The 24,883-nt window shown below is 43.1% G+C and overlaps 1 long non-coding RNA gene across 2 annotated transcripts; it reads right to left on the bottom strand.

Moving 5' to 3' along the window:
- Positions 1 to 1,218: 1,218 nt before the first annotated feature.
- LOC130608118 (uncharacterized) lies at positions 1,219 to 24,856 on the bottom strand. Of its 2 annotated transcripts, none has more exons than XR_008974455.1 (3): positions 24,726 to 24,856; positions 21,325 to 21,504; positions 1,219 to 1,306 (listed from the first exon to the last, which is right to left on the bottom strand). It is a non-coding gene; the product is annotated as an uncharacterized LOC130608118 (long non-coding RNA). The 2 variants fall into 2 exon arrangements; XR_008974454.1 differs by lacking the exon at positions 1,219 to 1,306 and adding an exon at positions 11,482 to 11,663.
- Positions 24,857 to 24,883: the final 27 nt, after the last annotated feature.

The raw sequence follows: 24,883 nt of genomic DNA, 5'->3' as shown, positions 1-24,883 counted from the left end.
AGCACAAATCAAACACCCCTTGGCCAAGCTCCTCTTCCTGCAAACTACTCTGACAGTTCTGTCACGCTGATGTGCAGAGGTTGTCCCCAAAACGTGTTCATCTCTGGTTCACACAGCACCAGCACGAGGCAGCCTTGATGGGTACCAGAAAGCAGCTTGTCTGTCTCTAGCCCATGAAGGGAGTGGAAAAGGGTCTTATTTTGCACTTCATGTGGTTTCCAAACAGCCTTGTAGCCATGCATGAGGCTTCACCCATCCATGCAGGCATGGTGGGGTGCTGCCAGCATCCTCCATGGGTGGCACCCACCACAGCCCCCCTGCAGCATGCCAGACTCTTTGCAGCCCCATGGCACTCCTTTACAAAGATATATCACTTCTAATCAGTGCTAAGACCTCCCAAAGAAATGGTGCAAAGTTGGAATGGCAGGACACAGAGGTGGCTCAGCCAGGGCTTCTGTGTTCCCAGCAGTAATGGGACTGGAAAAAGGAGAAGCCAGGAGATGAGAGGGCAAGAGGGGAATATTTTTCTGGTAGAAAAGAAATATGCTAGGGATGAACATGTAGTGCCAGTGATATTTTAATCTCATTGGCAGGGAGCTGCTCTTCCAGATAGGCAGAATTAGTTTGGGGTTTCAGTGTCTTCCCTCAGTTGGGCTGGCAGATAGAGGGGCACAAGTGATCTGCCATGCACCACCCTGGTCCTGGGGATGCAAAATATTCCCTGACCCAGTAATCAAGAATTCAATAAGGAAAAGTAATCACAAGGCCAGATTTTCCCCTCAGGGTGACTATTAGGTTGGTGTCACCAGTAACTCCAGTGAAGTGGCTCCTGATCAGCATGGTGCAAAGAAGGGAAGAGCCAAGGCTGCAGACTCCCAGGCCCCAATCCTATTTAGCAGTGGAAATTAATGAGACACCGCTAAGGCTGATTTGCACACTGCAAGACCACCTCCATGACCCCTATGTCTGTCGGCAGTAACAGGAGCACTGACCTCACCAAAATGTTCTTGGTGCTACCAAGAAAGCTCAGCAGAGGTTGAAATCCATAATTCAGAAGGGCCCAACACCAGAAGATGATGTTCTTGCTTTATGTCGGCAATCAAAAGGCACCATGTGCAGGATAAAAGAGGTTTTTCTGTCCCTTTGCTTCTCCAATGGAGACACACACATGCACAAGGACATCCCTTGTAGAGCCATCCGTATCAGAGGGACAGACATCACAGCCGCAGCAGTGTTTTTCCACATCTCCGTTTGCAAAACACTTGTTCCTTGCAATACCTTGATGCTGTCCCTGTGCAGCATTTCCCTGTGACACAGAGATAAGAGATTGGCACCAGCTTCTCTACAACAGACCCACAAACCCTTCCCCTAGCACAAAACCATATTATCTTACAAGCTATTTTTCTCACCAGGGAGATTTTACTTATTCCTATCTTACACCTGGTAATGAAATAGCACAAAGTATAGGGTATAGGAAAGAGGAAGCTTTTGACTGAATTCATACCACTTTCTACAGTTCCTAATTTAATGGTTGTCTATTAATAGGAAAAAAAAGTAGTTGTATAAGTTATTTGGGCAAGGTGATTGCCGTAGGTGCCCTAGTTAGACCTGAGACTATTAAAGCATCTCAGCCCACTGAGGTTGATAAGAGTGGTTCAGCCCACCCCGTCTACACTGCTCAATTTACTGTTTGAAGGTAAAGAAACCGTGCCTGGAGACATGCAACTTATATTTGTCAATGCATTGCATGCTACTACTGGGAGCTTTAGCTGTAAATAACCTCCAGTGTGGTCCAAAACAATAACAGGGCATTTGTCAGGCAGGAAGAAAATCCACAGAGCTCCATTATGCTGAGGGACACCAAAAACTGGAGAACAGACAGTGGAAAAAAAACATTACTGCAGCCAGGGAGCAGAGGTCTGCCAAACCCAGAGAGTGAAAAACAAAAGGGCTGCAACCTATACTGGATAATATCAGAGACTACAGTAAAAAGGTTAAAAGAAATCATCTCTTTCTACCACATTTTTATTGCCTCCTTTGTTTAGACTTACAAGCCTGAAGGCTCAGTTTTTCCCCTCTTGATCACTGGTTTTGGGAAATTTTTGTCATCATTTTGTACTAGATGTTGCTTTTCTTCAAAGAGCTCACATAGACTTCATGCAGAATGAGGACGTTGGTCACTCCAGGAGAGGAAATGCCAAATGAGTGTACAAACAGGGAGAGAAAAATCTCACATCCCAAAAGAGACAAATCCAGCAATAGAGACATGCCTCCCTTGTAAAATGTGACAATCAATATAACAAAGAGAAATGCAATTCCTGCCAGCCCTCTGATAGACATTGTGCATACTGGGCCTGGATATATCCTCCTCTTCCTCTCTGCCTTCAGAGGGGATGTTATTTGAGCCAAACATGAAGCTAAGCCTGTCAATAAGGATTTACTGGCTTGCGGACAAAGCCTACCAGTTACCAGCAGCACCACCACGGAGACACTCAGTGAGGGCACAGCATAAGAGTTGCTCAAGAAAACATCACTCAGACAGATGGGGGCTAACCATTATGTGTGTTTGCCTAAACTACCAGCTAATTGAGGTGGAAAATGACTTCTCCAGATGACGGACACTCCTCATGGTCTTGATTAACTCCCTTTGTATTGTGGTTTACAGAAATATGTCAGCGTTCTCCATCAATCTGCCAGCAAGTCTTTTCCCTAACATATTTCAGCTTGCCACTTGGCCTTTCACTGCAGATAGGTGCTGCCACAGCTGATAGAGCTCCCGCATGACATCAGGGAGCAGCCCTACCTCTTTCCACTGGTGTTGACCTTCCTCTTTCACAACAAAAATGAAACAAGTCAGCAACTTCAAAACAAATGGCGTACTGGTGTAGTTGTGGATTTGGAAGTGAATATTTCTCAAACCTACCCTAGGACTGAGAATAGTTATAAAAAGAAAGTGCCAGGGATAATGCAGTTGAAGAGTATTGGTGCTGCTTTAAACATATCTGTTGGTATCATTTGCCAAGTATGATTGTAATATTGTAATTATAAAATTAACTTGGCTCCTTTTTTCTCTTGAAATCAATAGGGATGTTTTAACATCTCAGTAGGATGTCATACATTCCACTCAGGAAGAACTGAAGTTGCAAATGCAGGCTGGGAAACACCTGATGGGAAAAAAGGTGGGACTTAGAGCTGACCATGACTACTCAGAATGCAGCAACGCATGTCTCTGTATGCTGTTTGGTACATCCCTGTGCCCTCTGTACCCCTGATAGTGCTCCACTGCGGGACTGCATCATGTATCAGGTGCAATACTTCACGTAAAAGTAAAGATTTCTCAGCTGTGCAGGCAATATACATTTACAGTTACAAAGCAGCTTAAGAGAAGCCGAAAGGGCACCAGGGATGGGGAAGAATAGGCTGAAATGCATTCTCTTAAAAACTTTGTTCTGCTTCTAGATACTTCCACAATTCCTCTTTTCCTAGGGCACCTTTCTCTTTCTGAATCACTACATTCCTTTGCTACCCCAGCAGCAATCCATATGGGGGCTAATGGTCTGCCAGAAGAAAAGACATGGACTGAGGAGTATAGAAGTGAGCATAGAGGGAGCAAGCAGAGACTAGAAAATGTGGCTTAAAAGGAAGTGTTGAAAGAATCAAAATACTTGCTATGTATTAAAGAGGCAAAGGGAAGGGATATTCAATTTGCTCCTTGCCTATCAGAAATGATGCACTAGATAAAAACAAAAAAGGAGAATGGTAACTAAGTCCATTCGGATTCACTAACTCAGGTTCCCAATAACCTTGTGACTATAACATATGTTGATTTCAAGTTAGGTTGCAAGACAAATGGCTCTTTGTGGATGTTCTGCATTACTTCTTTGGGAAAGACCTCCTTTCACTGCGTCTCTATACAGCATCTAATTCAGTGAGGCCCTGCTCCAAAGTGGAAATCTACAGGCAACAATGCAGAAGTCCACTTAAAAGCTAGCCAGATTTAAATAGCTGGAATAATTAGCAGGGAATATTCTACTTGTACTCTGCCATTTGGTCATCACGAAGTCTACATAATATTCAAGATCTAAAAGAAAAAACAGCCTCACAATCCACATCTGCTTTTCCCATTACCCTAGAATTTAGGTGCTTGGCATTTGAACTTTATACACAGATAAATATGCCAGATCATTAAGAGATGAAGACCAAGAAAACCTCAGTTACTATGTAGAGTCCTAGAAAGCTAAAACTTTTGCTATATTTATTTCATTTTTTTAAGTTTATCAGAAGAAAAATCTTTCTCGTTTTTAAATAGTTACATAGCTAAACATTAATCTTATATCATCTTCACCACTGCAGACTCTGTGTGCCTTCCAGCTGTGCCATAAAAGGTCCAACTAACTTTTCTCCTCCCTTCCCTAAGGGGAGGATGTGCTCTCCATAACAGATACCTGCTACAGTGCTCCACATGCTAACATTACCATGAGGGAAGAGAGTGCAGAGAAAAGTAGGCACGCACAAAAACCGAAGGAAAAGGTTTCCAAGCTGAACATTTTGTAATACATCTTCCTAGTGGGCAAATTAACAGGTCAGTTTCTCTAAACTTCTCAGAGTGTTATTGTTTCTTTGTACCTTAGATGAATGTTTTTTAAAAGGCAAGCATCCCTCCATGAATCTTTTCCTTGTAAGTGACAAAAGGTGCATAAATGATAGTCTTCAGTAATCTTACAGCCCTATTGATCTCCACCAATGAACAGAGAGAGGGTTTCTCATTTAGGAGGAGGAAACAACCAACTGTAATCCATTGTGGACCAGCCTGGGAATGCTGCCTTTTTATTTTTTTTCTATTTTAAAGATAGGATGGGTTAATTTCCCAGTTCTAAACAATTTATCTGTGCTGAGCTGGAAGAGTGTTGAGTGGGAAAGGGTTTCATTGTCCACTAGGGCCTTATGGCTCTTCAACACCCACCACTTCTGCCTCATGTCAAAGAAAAGCAAATAGGTTTATTAAATAGCTGTCAGGCCGAATGAGGCTGTACAGAGAACAAACAGAAGGGAAATTGGATTAGAGGCAGAGTACATGCCACACTAAACAAGGGTACAGATTTACAGCTTTCACTGCACAACTGGACAATGGACTTTGAAGATGAGTTTTGGGGAGGGGAGAGCCAAAGTCTGGGGATAATAGGAAGATGACCCATGCAGCCCAGGCAGAGCAGCAGTCACCCTCCTCAATAGCTGGAAGCTCAGAAGTAAAGGTACCCCTGGCTCCAGACTCCTGTCTGTGTGAATAGAAAGCGTTCCCAGGCTGTCCCCTGCCCACCTCCCTCAGGGAAGATGCTTTCACCCTGATCTTCTGAGACATCAGTCCTAAATCACACCATCTACCCCAGCACAGGAAACAAGAAGGAAAAAGAGTCACAGCAGAGCTACAGAGAATTAAACTTTCCCCGATAAAAGCTTTGGCTCACAGGCGGGCTTCACAGAGAGGTTGGGCACTTTTGCAAGTGGCTGATAGTTATTCCCAGAGAAACCCCAGCCAAATTCTCACCACGGAAGGGGAAGTGCCAAAATATTTTCAAGTGCTTTTTAGCTGGAAGAAAAGGGAAGAAAAATGCAGAGGTACTCCCCAAGGGGACTGCAGGGACTGGTAGGGTCAGGAGGATTGTAACGCGCCAAGCAATGTAAGGAGCTGTGTGTTTTGTGCTGAAAAACTGCAGACCTCAGCTACTTAACATATGCAGTAACTGGAACTGACTACTACCTGGTGTTGCTATAGCAGCCTGAACTTTTCTTATACTGAGGAAAACATACCACATCACCCAGGCCACAGTAACCGATTCCACTGTGAGAAGGAGCAGGTCTTGAACCGTTTACCCTTGCACCCACCTTCAAAACCTGTGGTTTTGTCTCCTACAGGCAAGCTGGAAAGCAAAGTGCTAGATTCCAGATGTTCCTCCACACTGAGGCCCAAGACCAAGCACTTCTCTGGACCTTTGCCTCAAACCACTTCAGGCAGGTTGTGATTTCTTCACACATCCACCCCAGCACAGCATCATCATAGAATCATAGAACAGTTTTGGTTGGAAAGGACCTTAAGATCAACCAGTTCCAACTCCCCTGCCATTGGCAGGGACGCCTCACACTAGACCATGTTGCCCAAGGCTCTGCCCAATCATCTCAAAAGCATTTCTGGAAAGCAGGACCCCTTCAATATCCTCATCAATATTACAGCTTAGCTCCCATCTCTCCAACATTGAAGGTAAATGCACTGCTCAGCTGTGCATTGACCTGCATGTTTGCATCACCAGAGTGTTTATAACCTACATTTTCTCAAGTTTCAACTGAATGGCACTGGGATTCCTCCTGATTTTCTAGCATTTGCTTGTGGAGTTTTTCCAGTCCTCAGGAGAGGAAAGAAAACATGGGGAAGTGGATGCATAGAGTGAATTTTTATATAAAAACTTGTCATTTTAATTTTATGTTTGAATTCATCACTTCTTAGCCAAAAGAACACTCCTACCTCTTTCCATCAGAAACATGGAATAAAAGGATGAGCGGGTGCAACCCTGCACTTTCCTACCCATTTTGAGTTACTGTTCTCCTAGTGCCAATGTATCTTTCCATGACTCCACTAATTTAACTTAAATTTGCTTTCCGTCTCTGAGTTATTTAAGCACATAGTGGTCACTGGATTTTCTTGTGCTTGACTATCACATGCTGTGATATTTCTTACACACAGTGATTTCAAGGATCGCTTGACTTCAGATTAGCGTGTGTTTGGAGTTATTCTTGATTGTTTAAATTGCAGGTGATTTACTCTGAAGAGCAGCTGTTGGGACTGACACCAAGCATTTAAATACATTATCTGTAATGGTGTAAAGACACCTTGACATGTTCATAGAATAATCTAGGTTGGAAAAGACCTAAGATCATCAAGTCCAACTGTTACCAAAAGACTGCCAAGTCCACAATTAAAGCAGGCAAAAAGAAGTTTCACTCCATGCCTGATCTTTGTACCATGTTCTCCAAACCAAGCTCATTTAACAAGGTCTCAAAGGTTTAACATAGCATAATAAGATATTAGCTGATCCTTTTTCAGTCACCTACACACAGCATTCAAGATAAAAACCTTGGATCTTCCTTACTCCAGCAGTCTTGAAGTCTAACAAATGAACCAGTGAAATCATTTGAATAACTACTGTACTGAATCTGTAAGATGACAGTTGAGACCATGAGGACGCATTCAGATATTCTGGTAAATAGAACAAGACAGAGAAAATGGAAGAGTTGGGGTTTATTTGAAGAGGGGAAAGTGCAATCAGGATAGCCTGTGTCACACTGCCACTAAAATCTCTGATATCTCAAGGTCAGCCTGAAAACATCAACTCTCCTTTTACTGTTGGTGGTTGGATCAAGACCTGTATTCCAGCTGACCAAAACATGAACTGGCTTAGGTCATTAGGCAAGCACAATGTGTCATCCAACTAACAAAGTCATTAAAAAGACAACCAGGTCACCTGAGGGATCCTGCCAGTAAAGGCAACAGTTTGGGTATGAGTGGGCACCCAAACAAGTCAGCAATATGTTTCTCTTTTCCTGGAAGACAGAAACTGTGGGGTCCAATCCCACAGTCAGGCTTGGCAGCCTGCATGGCCATGCCAGAGGAGATGAGGGTGAGACACATCATACGCCAGGTCCCCAAAGCTCTGCTTGTTCAGAGGGGGGACAGCAAGCTGTCATCCCCAGCACATTATCTGCTCTCAAGTGACAGGCACCTGTCATCAGCGGCCAGGCAGAGCAGCCACAAGTGCTGATCCTCCTGGTCCCAGAGATGGCTTGTCTGAGGCATCAGACAGCTTTAGATCACTGTGGAAGCCAAGAAACTAGCAGCCTGCACTTCAGGCACAAATCAGTGCCTCTTTGAGCTCAGTAGGTGTTGTCATAAACCACAAAACTTAGTGTTATGGTGGAAAGTGCTTTGCACAGCAGTCACAACAGTGTGCAGCAAGGATGGTGTGCTACAGCAGTAAAAGAACCCAGGCTAAATCCATTCCAAGACAGCTCAGGGATCAAGAGCTAATTTCACTTACAAGAAGTCATGTTTGTTTTGTCTCAGCACTGTGAAAAGGCAAAGATTTCCTTTCTCCCCACCAGTTTGCCAGGAGCCGATGCTATTGTTACCAGAGAGTGGCTGTAAATTCCCTGATGTACTGCAGGAATGGCAAGCGAGAGGCTGGTTTCAAATGCCTGTTTTGCAATGATTCAGTTGGTCTGGTTTGGGACCTGTGACTGTGCATAATTTTACTTTCATGTTCCTTGCTGATAGATCTTACTCTTTTATTTCACTAACAGAAGACACCAGTATCTCGCTCATGAATTATCCAAAGTTTCAGCTCAATAATGAAACAAATCAGAGGGCAAGTTGATTGGTAGCATGCTTATAAGCTATTGCACATATGCCGGCAACGGCAGGAAAAAGCATTCAAGACAAATGTTGTAGGCTTTAGCTTGTTTGCTTGAAATAAACCAGCTAGAGCTACACACACTTGAAGTGTTAATTATCTGTACTACTGCAGTGCACACAGGCAGCAGCTAGGAACTAGGTCAATACAGGCTGCCCATACTATATTTGGGATTGAAAACAGCGTATTTATAACAAGAAAGATTTTGAGGAAGTGATGACTGTTCGTAACACTTATTCCTCAAAATCAGTAGTGAGACTCATCCACTTTTATGAAGAGCAGATTTAAGCCTACATAAGCTTCATCAGAAAAAGGATTGGGTTAATAGTGGTCCCTACTGAAAATCCCACACTTTATGCAGACACCAATACTGAATTTTCATGAGTAAAATTACAAAAATCACAATAAATCAGATAACAATGAAAATACAGCAATAAATCCTATGTCATACATCAATATGAGTGTTAAGCCTGTCATTAAGCAGAAAATGTATTTAATTGAGATCACAGTAGGGCTTTCCACAGAAGACACAAAACTGATAGCATTAGTATTACAAAACCAGGCTGTATGTAAGAGCCAACAGGCCTTGCTTTTCCTTGTATGAACTATTAAAAATCAGCAGATAAATGTACCGTTAAGTTTCTTTGTGGCTTGTCCTGACCAGAGATTGTGCCTTGATCAAGTTTTCTGCACATCTGGACATGTGATAGGCCCGCAGACAAAATGTTGTGTTAGATATGGAAAGCAGATTTGACCGATTAACATATGCTACAACATAGAAGCAGCTATTGAAGTGTTTGGAACGTGATAGAAGCAGCAGATTGATAAGATTCCAAATCAAGCTATAGATGATGTCCAGTTTCTGGTAAAAGTATGGTAAAGAGAAAAAGGCCAAACCCCAGAAGCCACTGAAAGCTTAAACCAGCCAACCAAAAAAACCCACAGATTGACATAGTTCAAGTTTCAATGATCTGTGAAATTACTGAAGCAATAAAATGGAAGTAAGTGAAAAGAACAAGTACTGCAAGTTGAAATCTTTGAGAAAAATCAAAGCCAGGTCTGCATCAGCAAGCAGTAACACTGCAGTAGGAGTGGATCTGTAGAGCAAAGCAAGTGATGGTGAGAACCCAACTTCTACACTACCTAGGGGGTGATACAGCCTGCTGCTGCCTGGTTCTCCCAGACTTGTCACCCATGAATCACATCTCTGCTTTCAGTCCATCCAAAACAAACAGTTTGCAACCTCCAGGGCTGCCCCATAACAAAAACCAAGGCATGCTAAGTGGGGATGTGTGGGAGATGGACTTCAAAAGCACTCCTGCCCTACACTGATACACTAACATAGGTGCAAGCTAGCTTATCTAAAAGTATATTTGCATTGGAGAAATATTCTATTCAAGCTTTGCACAATCACATTTTTCATTCTGCAGTGGAGCTTTCTTTGAGGAGTATAGTGATTGCAATATTCTGCAGTAACCATACCTTCGTGTTAGACATCATGACACATGCTTTAACTTTCGGTCAGCCCTGAAGCAGTCAGGCAGTTGGACTAGATGATTGTTGTAGGTTGCTTCCAACTGAATGAATATACTCTGTTCTAAACTTCACAACCATGCCTAACAAGTAGGAGAGAGCAGATTTTATCATTATGTCTCTCTCATTAAAAACAACACTGAATAACTTGATTTCAGTATGTATGGGAGCTGGATTGGTACATGAGCTAGGCAGGACAAAGTAAGCTGCTGCAACATTGTGCTAACTATAGCAGCATGGATGCACATGTCACTGGGAAAGGTTAGAGCATTCTTCCCACTGACATGCACAGGGAAGTTTGCTCATCATACTAACCAGACTGCTCATGCTCGTTTTCATGGCATCTTTGAACTACCACAGAAGGAAATAATCTAGGACCGGCAGCAGGAAGTATCTGTGATCACCTCCTGGCAAGTAAAATTATTTCACTCTGCACCAGCAGTTCTCCCCCTGCCTTCTTCTATGGACGGACTGTTCCTTTTGAGTAAGAAACCAAGATGCACTTGGACAAATTTAGCCTTGCAGCCTATGGGTTCATACAACAGGTTTGTAGACAACCATACAGCTTGTTGTTTCATACCAGCTTGTGTGGTTTGGGTAGATACTATCAAAACCAGCAGATAGTTTTCTCTGAGCAGCCAGACTGTGACCACACCAAGAAGTCTATGAAAATGAGACTAGGCACGTTACACTTATCTCTCTTACAAGCTCTAGAGGATTTGCTCATCTTGTCCATCAACAAGACATAATGCTGATATAAACTTGCCTGAATGCCTGTATGGTGCTCACTCAGACACTATTTGCCTGTCATCCTTGGGGGGTGGCCTATGGGTCATGGAGGATGGATAGGTCTTGATACTGGACCAAAGGAAGACTTTCTTTAGCAGGATAGTTCTTTTTCTGCATTGGATCTCGCTTCAACTTTGACACATTACAAAGGTAAACACATTTTAAAACAATCATGCCCTGCTCACCGTTCAAGGACAAGTGAACCTCCCAACTTAACATAATGATGTTTAATTTTAAGTTTATCTATTATTTGATAAATCATGGCCTGTCATGCTTCAGGAGTGGTTACAAGAAAAAGAGGTCCTGAGTGACAGACGATGCCACCCGTCCTTCACCCTCTCACCTTCCGGGCTCTCTGCACCTCAAATTTTGATTTGAGTCCATTCGCAGCTTGGATCAAAAAGGCAAAAGGCTTTTCCTCAGACTTGATAGGCAAAGTCCCAGGAAAGCAGTACATTAAACACTAACCTGCAGCTCCAGAAAGAAACAGGGCTGGTGGTTGTTTGCGAAAGCCTGAATTAGAGACTAGCGACTTGAGATAAGATAGGCAATCAGTTCTGACTCTGCCACTGCAGACTTCTGGTCTACTTGCAAGAGAAGACATGTCATCATTTCTCTTGACAGTCCCCAGGATTTCAGGGAGATTGCCTAGCAGTCGCAGCAGAAAGGGGGAAATGAAAACAGGACTCTTAAGGAAGAATGAAGGACTTCAGGTCTTAGCTTTATTTTTAACAGGGAGTCTACACCAGCTCTGAGTAAGTTTAGATATGGTCACATGTCATCTCCAGATCCTGGGGCAGGGAGACTGCGACATATTGATGTAACACAGATTTTGCTGTGGCAAAAAGTCCTTTGCATAGGGGTCACAGTGCCAGCAGAAGCCTGAAGAGAAAGGAAGGTTGGTTTATTTTTTTGTACTGTTCAGTAGCTACTTGGGTAAAATCCCTTTTTATTAGAATTTCTCCCTAAACTGCCTATGCCTCATGTGCAGTTAGCTTGGCCATCTTACCACTGGAAACACGTTTTCCTAGACACTTTATGTCCAAAAAAAGGTCACATACTACATTAAAACCATAGCTTCTGTCAGAAGAAAACACTTGCAAAGTAGATGCCAGCTCTATGCTCAAATTAGTATTCAAACACTGAAGCAGTAGGACTGAGGTGGTCAGTCCAAAGGACTGGTTTGCTAGGTGTGCTTTTGAGGCCCACATTAACCTCTCCAACAGGTCGGCAGCACAGCAGAAGCCTGGATGGCAAGGGACAAATGCAGCTACACACCAGCTCCTTTAACCTGGCTGTAAATTCTCTTGATATTTCTTTTCTGCAGCACAAATTCATATGCAAGCACAAGTTATTAAAGCAGTAATTGCTCCACTACAGCTTCTCAGGAGGCTACAAAAATAACTACATGCCTACATCCAGTTAGTAAAAATGGCATTTAATTCCATTGCGGGGGGGGGGGGGGGGGGGGGGAATGCTTTAGTTCAGACCTTCTAGCACAGAAGTTTCAGTTGCCCTGTTATTCTTGACTGGTTGAGAGGGCTGCTGTTCTCTAAAACATGCATCTACTGTCAGGGGTACTCAGAGAAATACAAAACTGCTCATACATAAAAAGTCTGTTCCCTAGATTGGTACCAAAACCAGCAGAAGAAAGTGGTTATGAATCACAAAAGGGTTCAATGGAGATGGGAAAAGGGAGAAGGGCTACTGAAGGGGTTTCCCCATTATGGTGCAGTCTCAGTCACAGCACATAAGTCTCTACCTGGCTGTGTGTCCTCTATTTCTCAGACTGATACTTGGGAAGCTGGAGGAAACTACAGTATCACAAAGTGCACCGTTGCTTTCTTCCCTCACTACTTGTGTTACCAGGTGTATAGTTAACTTCTAAACCTCCCTAGTTCAAGTCTGGGATACATCCATCACCTCCGCTTATGTGAGGACTCAGCCATTCATCACCAAACCCACTTCACCCATCCCCAGGCTCGTTTAGTGCCTTACTCAGCAAACACTAATTGACTTGGAAATGATTCCCAGGAAGGTTCTCTCTTCCTCCCCTTTCTGCCCCAAATGAAACATCTCCTGTGGCTATGTGCTCTCCTTAATCCTGACACTATTCAGAACTGAAGCATAAGAAGGTGATTATTGCAGCAGATCCTCTTCCTTCTTTCCAGAAACACATAAAATGGAAAGCTAAAATCTCTTGCTTTTGGCCACAACCTTCAGGTCAGTTTACCAGGAACTGTATCTATACATTTTTATTTTATACAGCCTTTCTTCTTTCTTGCCTCAAAGCAGCCCTCAAGAGAGACCACACAGTATGCAGCATTTGGAATCTTTTTCTTCTTCTTTTCCCTCTGGAGCTCATTCTAAAGTGCTTCCACAGATATTTTTCTTGCTTTGTGTTGCATTTCCTCTGTAAGCCTTACAAGACTTGCCAGCACAACTTCCCTGGCTGGTATACATACAACCATAGATATTTTTAAATCACAAAAGCAAACCTTCCTACTCCCCCTCCCTCCTTCCCCAAACCCCTATCATGCAAACATCTCTCTCCTCCTTCTGATGGAAGTAATTTCATTATTTTAAAAGCATTTATGCAACCAACAGACAACACCATGTGTGTGCACACACAGGCCTCTGCAGGAGTCAATATGATTGTGCCCTCTCCCTACTTTCTGCTTTCTCCATCCTTTATCAATATTAATATTTCACATTTTACCCAAGTCCAGGTCAACATCCACTATATCTATCTTAAGCATCAGTTTCCAATGTACAGCGTTAAACCCGAGCAGGTTGCTACCTTTGATGTAAAAGACACAGAGTATGCTCTTTAAAAGGCTTACACAAGTCTTGATCATGAAAGTGCTTCCTTTGCTTCCTTCTAAAAGAGCAATGATCTCCCGGCCACTGGATTAACTCTGCACACCTCCAGCCCCTGTGCGTTGCAGTGGGTCCCCTTATTCTGTAGCAAATTAATTGCAGTGACACTTCTTCCCAGTACTTAGGAAAGGTGCTTATAGACTTTTAGCTTAGTTTTGAGTAAGGAGGAAAGGGGGGTGGCTTTTTAAATCCTCCTCTCCCCATCCTTCAATTAGAGGGCAATCATACTTGCTGTTTCTTAGGTCTGAATTCAGCATCCCTTGCATAACATCTCTTCCTATTTAAGGTATCTATATTCTTGTCCGTAAACTACTTTTTCTGAAATCTAGTTCTACTAATATGCTTCCAACTGAAAAAAAGCAGTTACCCACACTATATGTGCCCTGAAAACCAGCATAATCAGCAGTTAGAGACAATGTTGACATAAACAAAGTGGGAAAAGCCCTGTCACTGAGCCAGGACAGGCTACTAGAGAGACTGGATTGAGACAGTCGTTCCAGATACAGTACTCCCATTTCAATATTTGGCTGTCTCAGTCAATCCATTTTCCCCTTCCATCCCATGAAAAGTTAAGTATCCCCAGGAAGGGGAGGCTCTGAGGATTTTTGGCCCTTCTCACTGACTTCTGCGAAGCAACAAACAATCCCAACTTTGGAAAGAGAATTTTTTGTACAGCCTTATTTGTGTTTTAACAGGTTAACAGGAAGAGTGTGACAGTCAGAATGGGGAATTGTGGTATTCAGGAATCCCACCTTTGCCTGGTGGGCTCTGGGGAGAAAGAACTCTGCTGTCCTCCTCCTCTGTCCAGATGTCAACAACCCCACAGACTTAACCCCTAACTCTAACCCCTAATTTTTGAGTTTAAACCCCCGAACTTCTCATACCCCTGCAGAACAGAAAGACCTTAGCACAAGGTGACAACATTCCAAGAGAGCAAACAAATCTGTGTGCTGTGTGTCTTAGCATCCAGCAATATTTGAGCTTCTTCAAATTGAGAAATTATAAAGGTAGCCTGAAAACACCAGAGATACAAAATTAAAGTTATTTTTGGATGCTAGAGTTTCTTGTCATTTATTTTTTTGTCATTTATTTTCAACAAAGGATAAACTTTTAAATGTATGGATTCCTCATGCAATTCCTGCTCTCTGGTGTGCTTAGAAGCAGGTTGCTGAAAAGGCTCTATAAAAACCCCTAACAACAAATCTCTCTTGCAGCCCTGCACTGCATGAGCTGTGTGATCCCAACAAGGGAGCCAAGTGATGTTCCTCCAAGAGCAAGGGCCTTGGGCTAGTTGGTAGTTGCAGTAACCTTAAGTGTGAGAGAAGAGCCGATGACACAGTGGTCATTCAGCACACCCATGCTCCCCTCCCCACCTCATCATGCACTTTAATGTCCATTAGGTGTTAGCAAGTCCTGTTGCACTCTGCTCTGCTGGCCTCAGTTTCTACTTCAAGCAGCCCTCCTTACTACTGCTGTTAGTTGTCTAACTGTATCTCCAAGTATTTGGGCTTTCTCTCTTCTTCCAGACTATTCGACATGCATCATGTGTGTTCTGTATTTCCAGACATATACTCTGAGCTACCCTGAAGCGCATCTGAGTCATCCCCCCCCCAGGCTCCAGAGCACTGGAGATGGCAGGGAGCAGAGAGGGGCAGGGCTCTCTGACACTATTGAGCATGACCTCAAATAAGAATATACCATTTTCATGGGAAATTATGGACTTTCGGGGGGTGGGGATGGTAAGAAAGACAGAAGAGAGTCTCTGTACACCTCTCTGTCCCTGTTCTCAGTGAAATAAGGAAAGTTGATGAGCACTTCTTACCCCATCGAGGAAGAAAGAAAAGCTTTTAACAATAATTCATCCAATTTCTTCACTTTGACTTGATTTTACCCGATCCAAACAATGTTTTCTGTTGTTACAGGAGTGACATTAGTATTCAGGTTATTGTAGAAATATTACAGAAAACACCTATAGATTCTACAGTAACACCTTATTTTTTTCTTAACCCCTTCAGTCTCAAACAAAATCTTTGCTTATACATTTGGTCAACTGTACAAACAACACTGAAAAGGCAAGAAAAAATGGATGAGTAAATATTACAGGGAGCATTTGTCAGCTCAAGACCAACTGTATTTGGAGGAACATCAACAGAAGATCTGTGATGGACCTGCAGAGGAACAAACCTGTAGTAGATATCAAAGAACACAAACCTTTACCAGGACTCCCCATAAAGGCAGTATGAATACTGTGCTACTTCATGGGGCAAAAATCCTTTAGGGAAAACAAGCAATACTGTGCTATTAGCTCATTTTCCAAAGACAGGCTTGGCAAGGGAAGACAAGCTGTGGAATAGATGTCAAGAAGAGTTGGGGAAGCAATGGCAAAACAAACATGAAGAACTGCCTCCAGATGTTCTGGCAGATGATGATCAGAGGAGCAAAACTGCAGCTGCTCAAGATTTATATTGAAAATGAATGCCTCAGCATTTGCCTGTCCTCCTTTGGGGTGTGCTAGAGCCACCCAGGCTCCAGCAGAACATAATCTGCACGTGGAGGTTAACATGGTTGAATCAATCTGATCATGGATGAAAATTCAGCTGCTATCGATTCCCTGTTTAGGCTGATTGCCCTTCCCGGGTCAGAATGGAGACCTGTCCCATTGTTCAGTGAATACAGTATTCTGTTCACTACATCAATTACCCTGACCCCAGGGGGGGCAAAAGCCTCCCTGCTCACCCATTTACAGTGACAGCTGTCATGCTAATGAATTCACATTGACATTATAATTAAACCATTACACAAAGTGAGGCCTCACTCTCAGCTGTACAGCAAACACACACAAGGCCATTTTGGAAAGGTTGCCTATTAGATATAGAGTATAATAAGACGAGGTATCCCTCAAGTTTTGGAAGATGAAAAAGGCAGGCAGAAGGTGCAGACTTAAAGATGGATTAGGAAACAAGGACAACCTTTGAAGTGACTTTTAGTTCCCTTTTTAGAGTAGCTTTTTGCTGAAGTGGTAGTTTCATGGCAGATGAGCTTCCTGACAAGTCTCTTTTTGGAGTACATCTTAAGAGAAGGAGCATTGCAGGACAGCAAGCAACTCCACAGCAAGAGCCAGGGGCACAAAAATCCCCAAACCCTCCACATTCACTTCACTTGAACTAGAGATCTTGCACATCACCAGTCCAAAGAAAAATAAACAACCATAATAGACACCATTTATTTATGTATATTTATCTCAACTGGCCAAGAGGATCTGGGAGCAGCCAGGTACCAGATTTTCATTATGCTTAACAGAAGCCCTCTGCTCCACAGCAGCTCTGCAACTGCACCCAAGTCATAATCCTCCCAGATCTCCTTTGCATCCATGCACCCTTTTCATGTTTGGCCACCACTGACCAATAGTTTCACCTTAGAAGTTGCCGGGGGTTGGGGGGGGGAGAGGGGATTGTGGTGGTAATGGATTGGATGGGTAGAGATAGCTTTATACTATTCAAAGAGCTGCTGCTCTTTTCAGACCCTAATGTAGGAGGCTGGAGAGCTACATAAAACCTTAACAGTGACTGAAATATTTTCTTCTAAGGAGGTACGAATTGCATGGTGCAACAGATGAGCAGCGTTCATCTCTACGTAGAGGTGCAATCTACAGAAGCAGTGTTATAAGCACCATGGCAGTAGGCAATTTGACAGTTTCAAGTTGGACAGTCTGGATTCAACAATACAAAAAGGCAATAAACCCGCATTTAGCTTATCAGAAGTCTCTCATTTGAGTCTGAGCACCAGAGGATTTAAAATAAATAACAAAATATTTTTGATTTCTTTTTTTTTGTTTTAATCTAGTGCATTCAAGTATAAGAATAAGTTCTGGGATGTTATTGCATGTTGCTATTTGGGAGAAAATCCTCACATATGAATACTGAAAAGCATTCAGCATAAGACTGTATCTCAGGCTTTCAACTTTGGTAAATTTAAGGATACAGATGACCTTCATCGGAAAGGATCACCTGAATTTACTTTGAGACCTTCGTGGTTGTCCTGAAGTGATTTCAGATCTATCAGAACAAAGAGGAATCAATGAATTTCTGGGACTATTTAGAGACCTCTGCATCTATACTGGAGATATTTAGCAGAATTCAGCCTTCACATAATCCAGCGATTCCAGACTTCATTTCTCTGTCCTGTTGCATCATTAAAAGCTGGATTATGGAGTTAAGCATGCACAAGCTGGGAGGTGCCAAAACCAAGGCTACCCTACAACTTCTGGATCAGCCCATGGGTGTATGTTACATCCCCTTTAGCTCTGTGCACATTCAGTACACAGGGTACATGGCCAGTCATGCAGCAGCCATCAGTAGAACATTACTATATTCTTATAAATCACAGGGAGAGCTGAGGAAGTGCACATTGGGAATATTGTGTAGCATCATGTAGTCTGCCACACAGATGATCAGAAGAGCTAAAAGTCTTAGATCCCCTATTATCAGATTAAGCCGCTCCAAAGGAAGTATTTAGTACTGCAAGGGAATATAACCTGACAAAGTTATAGGCAACTGAGAATTGGACCTTGATTAACAATTTCAACAATGGGTTGCACTTCTGGTCCTACGTACAGTACTGCTGCTGCATGAAAAGAACAAGATCTTGGAGGTTTATTTTAAATCAGCACAGTTTGCTTGCCTTCCCTAAGGCTGTGCAAGTCTAGAGAAGCTGGAGACTACCTATAATGTATGTTGTGTTATTCTGTTTTCCTAAACTGTACTTTTAATGATGGATGGGAGGCTGAAGCAGCTGATAACAATGCTAAATGGTGAGAGACCAAATATGCACCAGTAGCTCAGCTTAAACTGTGTAGCTGGGATAGAGCTGGGCTTGTGCTGGGAAACAGATGAAGTGTCCTGAGAGTACGTCAGCCCTGGAGCCCTGGAAACAGCTTTCTTTTGCAAAACATCCTTCTCCTGGGGGATGGGGCAGAGGGGAGAAAAAGGGACTTAAAATCCATGGGCATTATGGCTTTTAACCGAGGATGCAAATAATGTATCAATAAACAGAGTGATGCAAAACGTATTAAAGGTACATGCAATCGCACCACCCTACTCCTCAGTGAAAGGGGAAGCTGTACAGGTAGGGATGGCACCTGCTTCCACACTTTGTGCTACTTTGCTGTCCCCAGGACAGGTCCACCTATACGCTTTAGTAGGAATTTAGATCTTTTTAAAAGGACCTGACATTTTTACAAAGGGATCCTTCTCTTCCATACTCTGCATGCTGCACTTGGATGAAAGAAGGCTCTGGAGTCAAGTTAGGCCCAGCTTTACTCTTCTGAAATCAGTCTCGCTTTTCAGGGCCTGAATCAGGTGTCCCAAAGGCTCTTTTATAAAGACCTGTCTGCTGCAACCATTGCAGCCTGGTGCAACAACATTACATCTCAGTGCTAACTCATAATTTCAATGTATACATTTCACTGTCCTTTCTACAGAAGCTGTGGTGTCTGTCCTCTGGTGGGACAATTTGCTAAAAGCACCCCAAATCTACAAGTATTGACAGACCAGAGCATTACTTCTTTCCCCATCAGAACCTTTTCGCATGTGGGTAAACTCCAAAATTTTTACCCATGTCAGTGTGGTGGAACACTGGCTAAAAAGAGTTTCCCTCTACTTTAGTATATTTAGTAAATTGTGATGATAGGAGAAACATCATCAACCAACATAACATAAGAGTTTTGCTGTGAGATAGCTGATCCCAGCTGAAGCAAGACAACTTGAGCTGAAAGACTAAGTTACATGGAAGAAAGAGTTAATAGGGCTTCAGGATAAGGTACTCCAGCAAATAAATCCAAACATGAGTTTGTAAGCTTGCTTTTTGCTTCTTTATATATTAAGAACTAACATTATTCAAACACAGCATTTACCAACTCAGCATGTTTACAAAACATCGGATACTTCTGAACTACAGCCACCCAATGATATTTGGATTTGGGGCATTCAGTCAAGACAGAGATAGAAAAGGGATCAAAGAAGTCAGTATGCTGAAAAACCCATTTTTCCTCTATTCATCCATGCCAGTCCCAGTGACAAGAGCTGCTTTTCAGTGCCCCGTCCCTTTTTCCAGCTGGGTCCCAAAGATCCCCCCAGTGCAATCCCCACTGCCTGAAATTTTACAAGATCCCCACCGCTCTTCAATTACCTTCGTTGGCCTGTCAAGACTCCAGCATCTCAAATTCAGTTAGCTGGTGTTTGGACCTCCGCCAAGGGCCAGCCTTTGCTCCTAATGACAGCCAGCTGAGGGGACACTGAGAGGGGCTGAATTCAATTTGCAGGCCCTCTAATCTGATTAGGGGAGCAGGGTTTTTATTTTCTCCAAAGTTTGCAGTAGCCAGGATGAATGATGGCTAAAGGATGAGCTGTCAACATCAACAAAGGCTTGGAGACAAAGGGAAAAAAATGAGGGGGTATAACATATTTTATTTTAAGGAGAGAAATGAGCCTGCTCTGACTGACAGCATGGCGAGCTGTTGAGTGAATTGTTCAGGTGACAATGTTGTGTTTGCAGAGTGTCACTCTGTGTGGGCTGTGAAAGCAGGAATGGATCCAGCTACTGGGCAGATGTCAAGCAAATTCCAAGGACTGCTGTTCTTTTCTAAATAGAATATCACACTATTCTCCCATCCTTGTGTAAAATATGTAACGCTTCCTCCGTTTTCTACTTCGTGATGCTCTATTACAAGTACTAAGCTGTAAAAAGCCCCTTATTATATAGCCACACACAGTCTTCATTTTTCATTCTTGTGCATCTGAGGGTTTTGCCTTACTGGGCTGATTTGAGCATCACTCGGCTAAAGGCAGTATCTCTTCACATTCAAGCACTCAAGCATACAAGTTTTATTTGCTTCACTTCATAATACAGTTATAACAAATTCTATCACCACTTTCTCAATATAGTTTTCTTAATGCTTGAAAACTTGTGGTGCACTCAGTTAATCTGTAATGATATAATTTTTGCAGCATTGGAATATGAGCCTGGAGGAAGACAGTGGGGCTATGACCTTCTGCAGCCTCTGCTTTTCCTCTCGCAACACCCAGCATGGCACATTCAACACAGCTATGGGCTCCCTTGCTAATTCTGCAGATGCTTATTTCTATTCAGGTTACCACTACCACAACTGCTTCACCCAAGAGCAGGAAGACAGGCAGCGCTCAGAGATGACCAAGCACACGCTGGTCATGTCCCAAGAGCTTATATGCCAGCCACAGGAAAAAGGGAGCCCAGCATCCTGTAGGTGAGCAACACCATAGTCTTGTGAAGGGGCACAAAGCAGTTGCATCATTGCCTTAGCATCCAAAACTGGGAGATTGTCATTAAGTTATCTTAGAAACAGGTTTCAAAGACAGAAACCAGTAGAAAACCCAAGGAGTGCTTATGATGGTGAAGAGACTGTTGATGAAGCCAGAAAGAGGCAGAGAGAATTAAAACAAACATGGTAATAATTCTCCTATTCTATAGGCAATACCTGGTGCATAGGCTGCCTTTCTAATGGGAGGCTCACTTTGCTAGCAGTTTTGACTCACTTGCCACCCTGAAGTATTTCTGGGCACTCACCTCAGGTAAGACTTCCCTCAGCTTTGTAAACTGGTGATGGAGAGCTGGCTTTCTGGGCACTCACCTCAGGTAAGACTTCCCTCAGCTTTGTAAACTGGTGATGGAGAGCTGGTACAGGGGTATCTCTCAGCACCTTGCAGAGCTCAGAGGTCTTCTGTGCTTGAGAGTTGAGGCTTAGCATTTGGGAAGCAGCTTGTTGTCTCATCAAGGATGTGCTTTCTGCCTCTGTCCATATTCAGAGCCTCTGCAAAAATAAGTTAATGTTCACAAATGCTCAGCTGGAACCTATTAGCTTGTCTGCAAAGATCCCTGATGGTCCCTTGCTCTAACCTCCCTCAGTTCTTGCATTCAAATGGATTAGGCTGTCTCCACAGAACATCCCAAGGCTAAAGGGCCAGGCAAAATGTTTCTTGTAATCATTCTTCCTGTAGTCTTTTCTCCTGTCTATCTGGGACCTCCATGGAGCCAGACAGGAGAGCTGACAGCAGGAACGCTGCCTACGCTGTGCCCTCCACTTCCCTTGTTAATGCTTTGGCAGAGAAGAATGAGAGCAGCCTGACAAAGGCACGGAGGGGTGAATAAGTAGGGAGAAGAAAGGAGAGGGGGAGATGAAGCTTAATAAGTGAGGAAAATGCATAGGAAAAGAGATACAAGATAGGCTCAGATGTGGATGCATAGGCAGGAAGGGCAGCAGTTAGGAGGAGCAATTTTGGAACAGGAGTAGTAAAGAAGCCACACTGGCCTGCCAGAACCTGGAGTCAGCACCCCAAATTATTGCCTTTCCTTCCCTATCAGAGGATGCCTGCGAACATCCTATTGCTCGTAGCAGTCTAATAGCAATAATACAGCTCTGACCTCTTACATTGTGAGCTACATCGTGAGCTCAGGAAGTGCAAGAACCATTGCACAGACTTATAGATCCCATTTCAGGCAAGAGAATCAGCGCAATGGCACAGGATCACATTTTACTCTTCTCAACATGCTTTGAATGTGATATGGGTAGGGAATTGCAATCTAAATGACATGTTGGTGAAAAGGAAAGGCTGCAAAACCAAATACCCTAATGTTAGAAAGTGGCAGAACTATTTATGCTTATGATAAGTAACTGATGCTCCCTCAATCTGAAAAAGGCATAATGTTTTCAAGAAAGCAATATCCCCTATATGGAGAATATTACTATATAATGGCAAAAGATATAATCCCTTTCATGGCTTGCTGAGATCTTTTGAGTTCAGCTTCATGATAACCTGTGCAGTGAAACTGTTGCCTGTGCTTGTTCATTGTTTTGTATTTTTATTGAGAACAAACTGACCAGTAACAGATGCCCCCCCTTTGTATTGGCATCCATCCATTCAAAAAACATTACAAAACTACAGAATACTATCAGCCCATCAGTAATGTTACAAGTTAGATGCTGTTATTATAGAATATGGATATTCCATATTCTATAACCACCTTTGGAGATTAATAAGACCCCCAAAAGCCAAGCCAACTCCATCAGATAACGAATGCAGATGGAGAAAGCACCGAATATCCTAAAAAGCTGATAGATGACGAAACTTCAAAAGATGCTGCATATTCTTATTAGATCTCATTTGAGGTGATTCATGCAGTTACACCAGGGGAACATTTGGCCCATTATTCATAACATCCAGAAGATGAGGAATAACACACTTAATTGAAACCCTTGTCAAAATGAAAAATTAATTATCTTTCAAAGATTCTCTGTCAAACTGTCACTTTCTATTTGCCACACAGGGGCAATATCAGCAAAATAGCTCTTCAAGTCCCTGCTACCAGCAAGTCTATTATATTATGTACAAGTAACGAATGCAGAAGAGGCCAAGTCAGGAATTATGCGATGAAGAATAATCAGAAAAAGTCTGCTCCAAACCCAAACCTGTTTCAGGAGAGTGTGGCAAAAGCATCAGGCATTTCAGTTTAAGCATGGATATCTTCTTGAGAGGCAGGAAGGGTCACCAAAGAACTACCGGAGGGTCCAACAGCCCCGGCACTCCCCCAGCTAGGGAAAATCTAGGCTCTGCTTTGAGTAAAAGCAAAGAAAATCTATGCTGAAAGGAAGGACCATGAGGTCATTGTCTGGTTTGGCTTCCTACTGCCTCTGCAAACAGTCCAGAGACCCTCCAGGGGAACAGAAACCAAGGAGGGTGACTTTCAGGTATCAAGATCTACTGAAGGATGGTACAATGATTTTGTGGCCATCCCTTTTCTCAACCAGCTGTAACAGCAGTTCAGGCAGGACTCACACCCCTCCAATTCCATGAGCCCTTTTCCACAGGGATAGACAAGGAAAACTAAACAGAGCACTTTGATAGCAGGCACAGATGACTCAAGACAATGGCCGTCTGCCCAGACCCAACCAGGAGTATTCATGCAGTTTCTAAGGCTTCCTCAAGCAAAGATCAACAGTTTCCAATCACCCAGGTATTTGCTTTCTCCCCTGCCAAGCACTAGCCCCAAGAGAAAGAGCAAAGTCCCAAGTGCCTGTTAAAGACCCCAGTCTACCAAACCTAGAGCATAGCAGAGAAAGACCCCTGGCTTTTTTCACTTGCGCCACATTATCACAGAAAGGTGGATTAGAAGTTATCTCAGCTCTGCTTTCTTTCAGAGCTCCTTGGCAACACAGCCACCAAGATATAAATATGCACACACAAAAATCTGCAGCAGGCGTATGTGCATGCACACACACAAACCAATAGGCAAAAGTATTTCAAGGCACAGGGCAGATATGGCCGGGAAGGCAAAGGAGTTACGGAGATTCTGGGAAGAGGGGGAAAATAAGGGAGATTTTTCTACTGTCTTCCCAATATTTAGGGGTTTTTGAGGGTCAAAACCCAGTCACTTTGGAAAGTCAATAACTTCACAGCTGTATCTACCACCAGCAAGCTTCACACACATTGCAAGGGTCAGATACAGCTTCAGGCCTTCATTGTATAGAATACCATTTAGATGAAGAAGACCTAATTCTACAAATTTACAGAATTACAAAGGACCAGCAACAGTTTCAGGCCTACATTGTATAAAATGTAATTTAAAGGAAGATGACATAATTCTGACTGAAGTAAGGCTGACAAAGGACCAACTTAACCTGGGTACTCAATAGTACACTGATCAAAGGGCTCCAGGCAAGGGAGCTCCCCATCCTTGAAGGCAGTAGGCAAGTAGCACTTCATGAACTGTTTATTACTTTTATAGACCTCAGGTGGCAATTAGCACCTGCACCAAAGTCAGGGACATGGAGGATAACGCATTGGTATTACCATTTGTGATCACCATAGTAACAACACAGCAGAATAATAAACACTAGGTACACATAAAATAACCTTCAGTGTCCTGTGCAAGAGGAAGACCAACACACTGCTCTCACTCATTATGCTCATACCCCAAAATGGCAAATTAACCCACCATACCAAGTCCCTGTGCACAGCAAGTGACAGCCCTCACCTCACTATCTAGCTCCACAAAGTCCTGAAAGCTTTTCTTCACAAAGGCCAAGATGAAAGCCAGTCACCACAAGGTTCTTATACCCTTGCTTTCTTCCTTGTCAGCAGTGAGGACCCTTTCCTTTTGGGTGGATGGATGTTGATGCACTCAGACACCTG

The sequence above is a fragment of the Pezoporus wallicus genome, unplaced genomic scaffold (genome assembly GCF_028554395.1).
Source record: "Pezoporus wallicus isolate ANWC-B61680 ecotype Strahan unplaced genomic scaffold, APGP_CSIRO_Pwel_v1 contig_7820, whole genome shotgun sequence".
Classification (NCBI taxonomy): domain Eukaryota; kingdom Metazoa; phylum Chordata; class Aves; order Psittaciformes; family Psittacidae; genus Pezoporus; species Pezoporus wallicus.
This window is presented reverse-complemented; position numbering and strand designations above follow the sequence as displayed.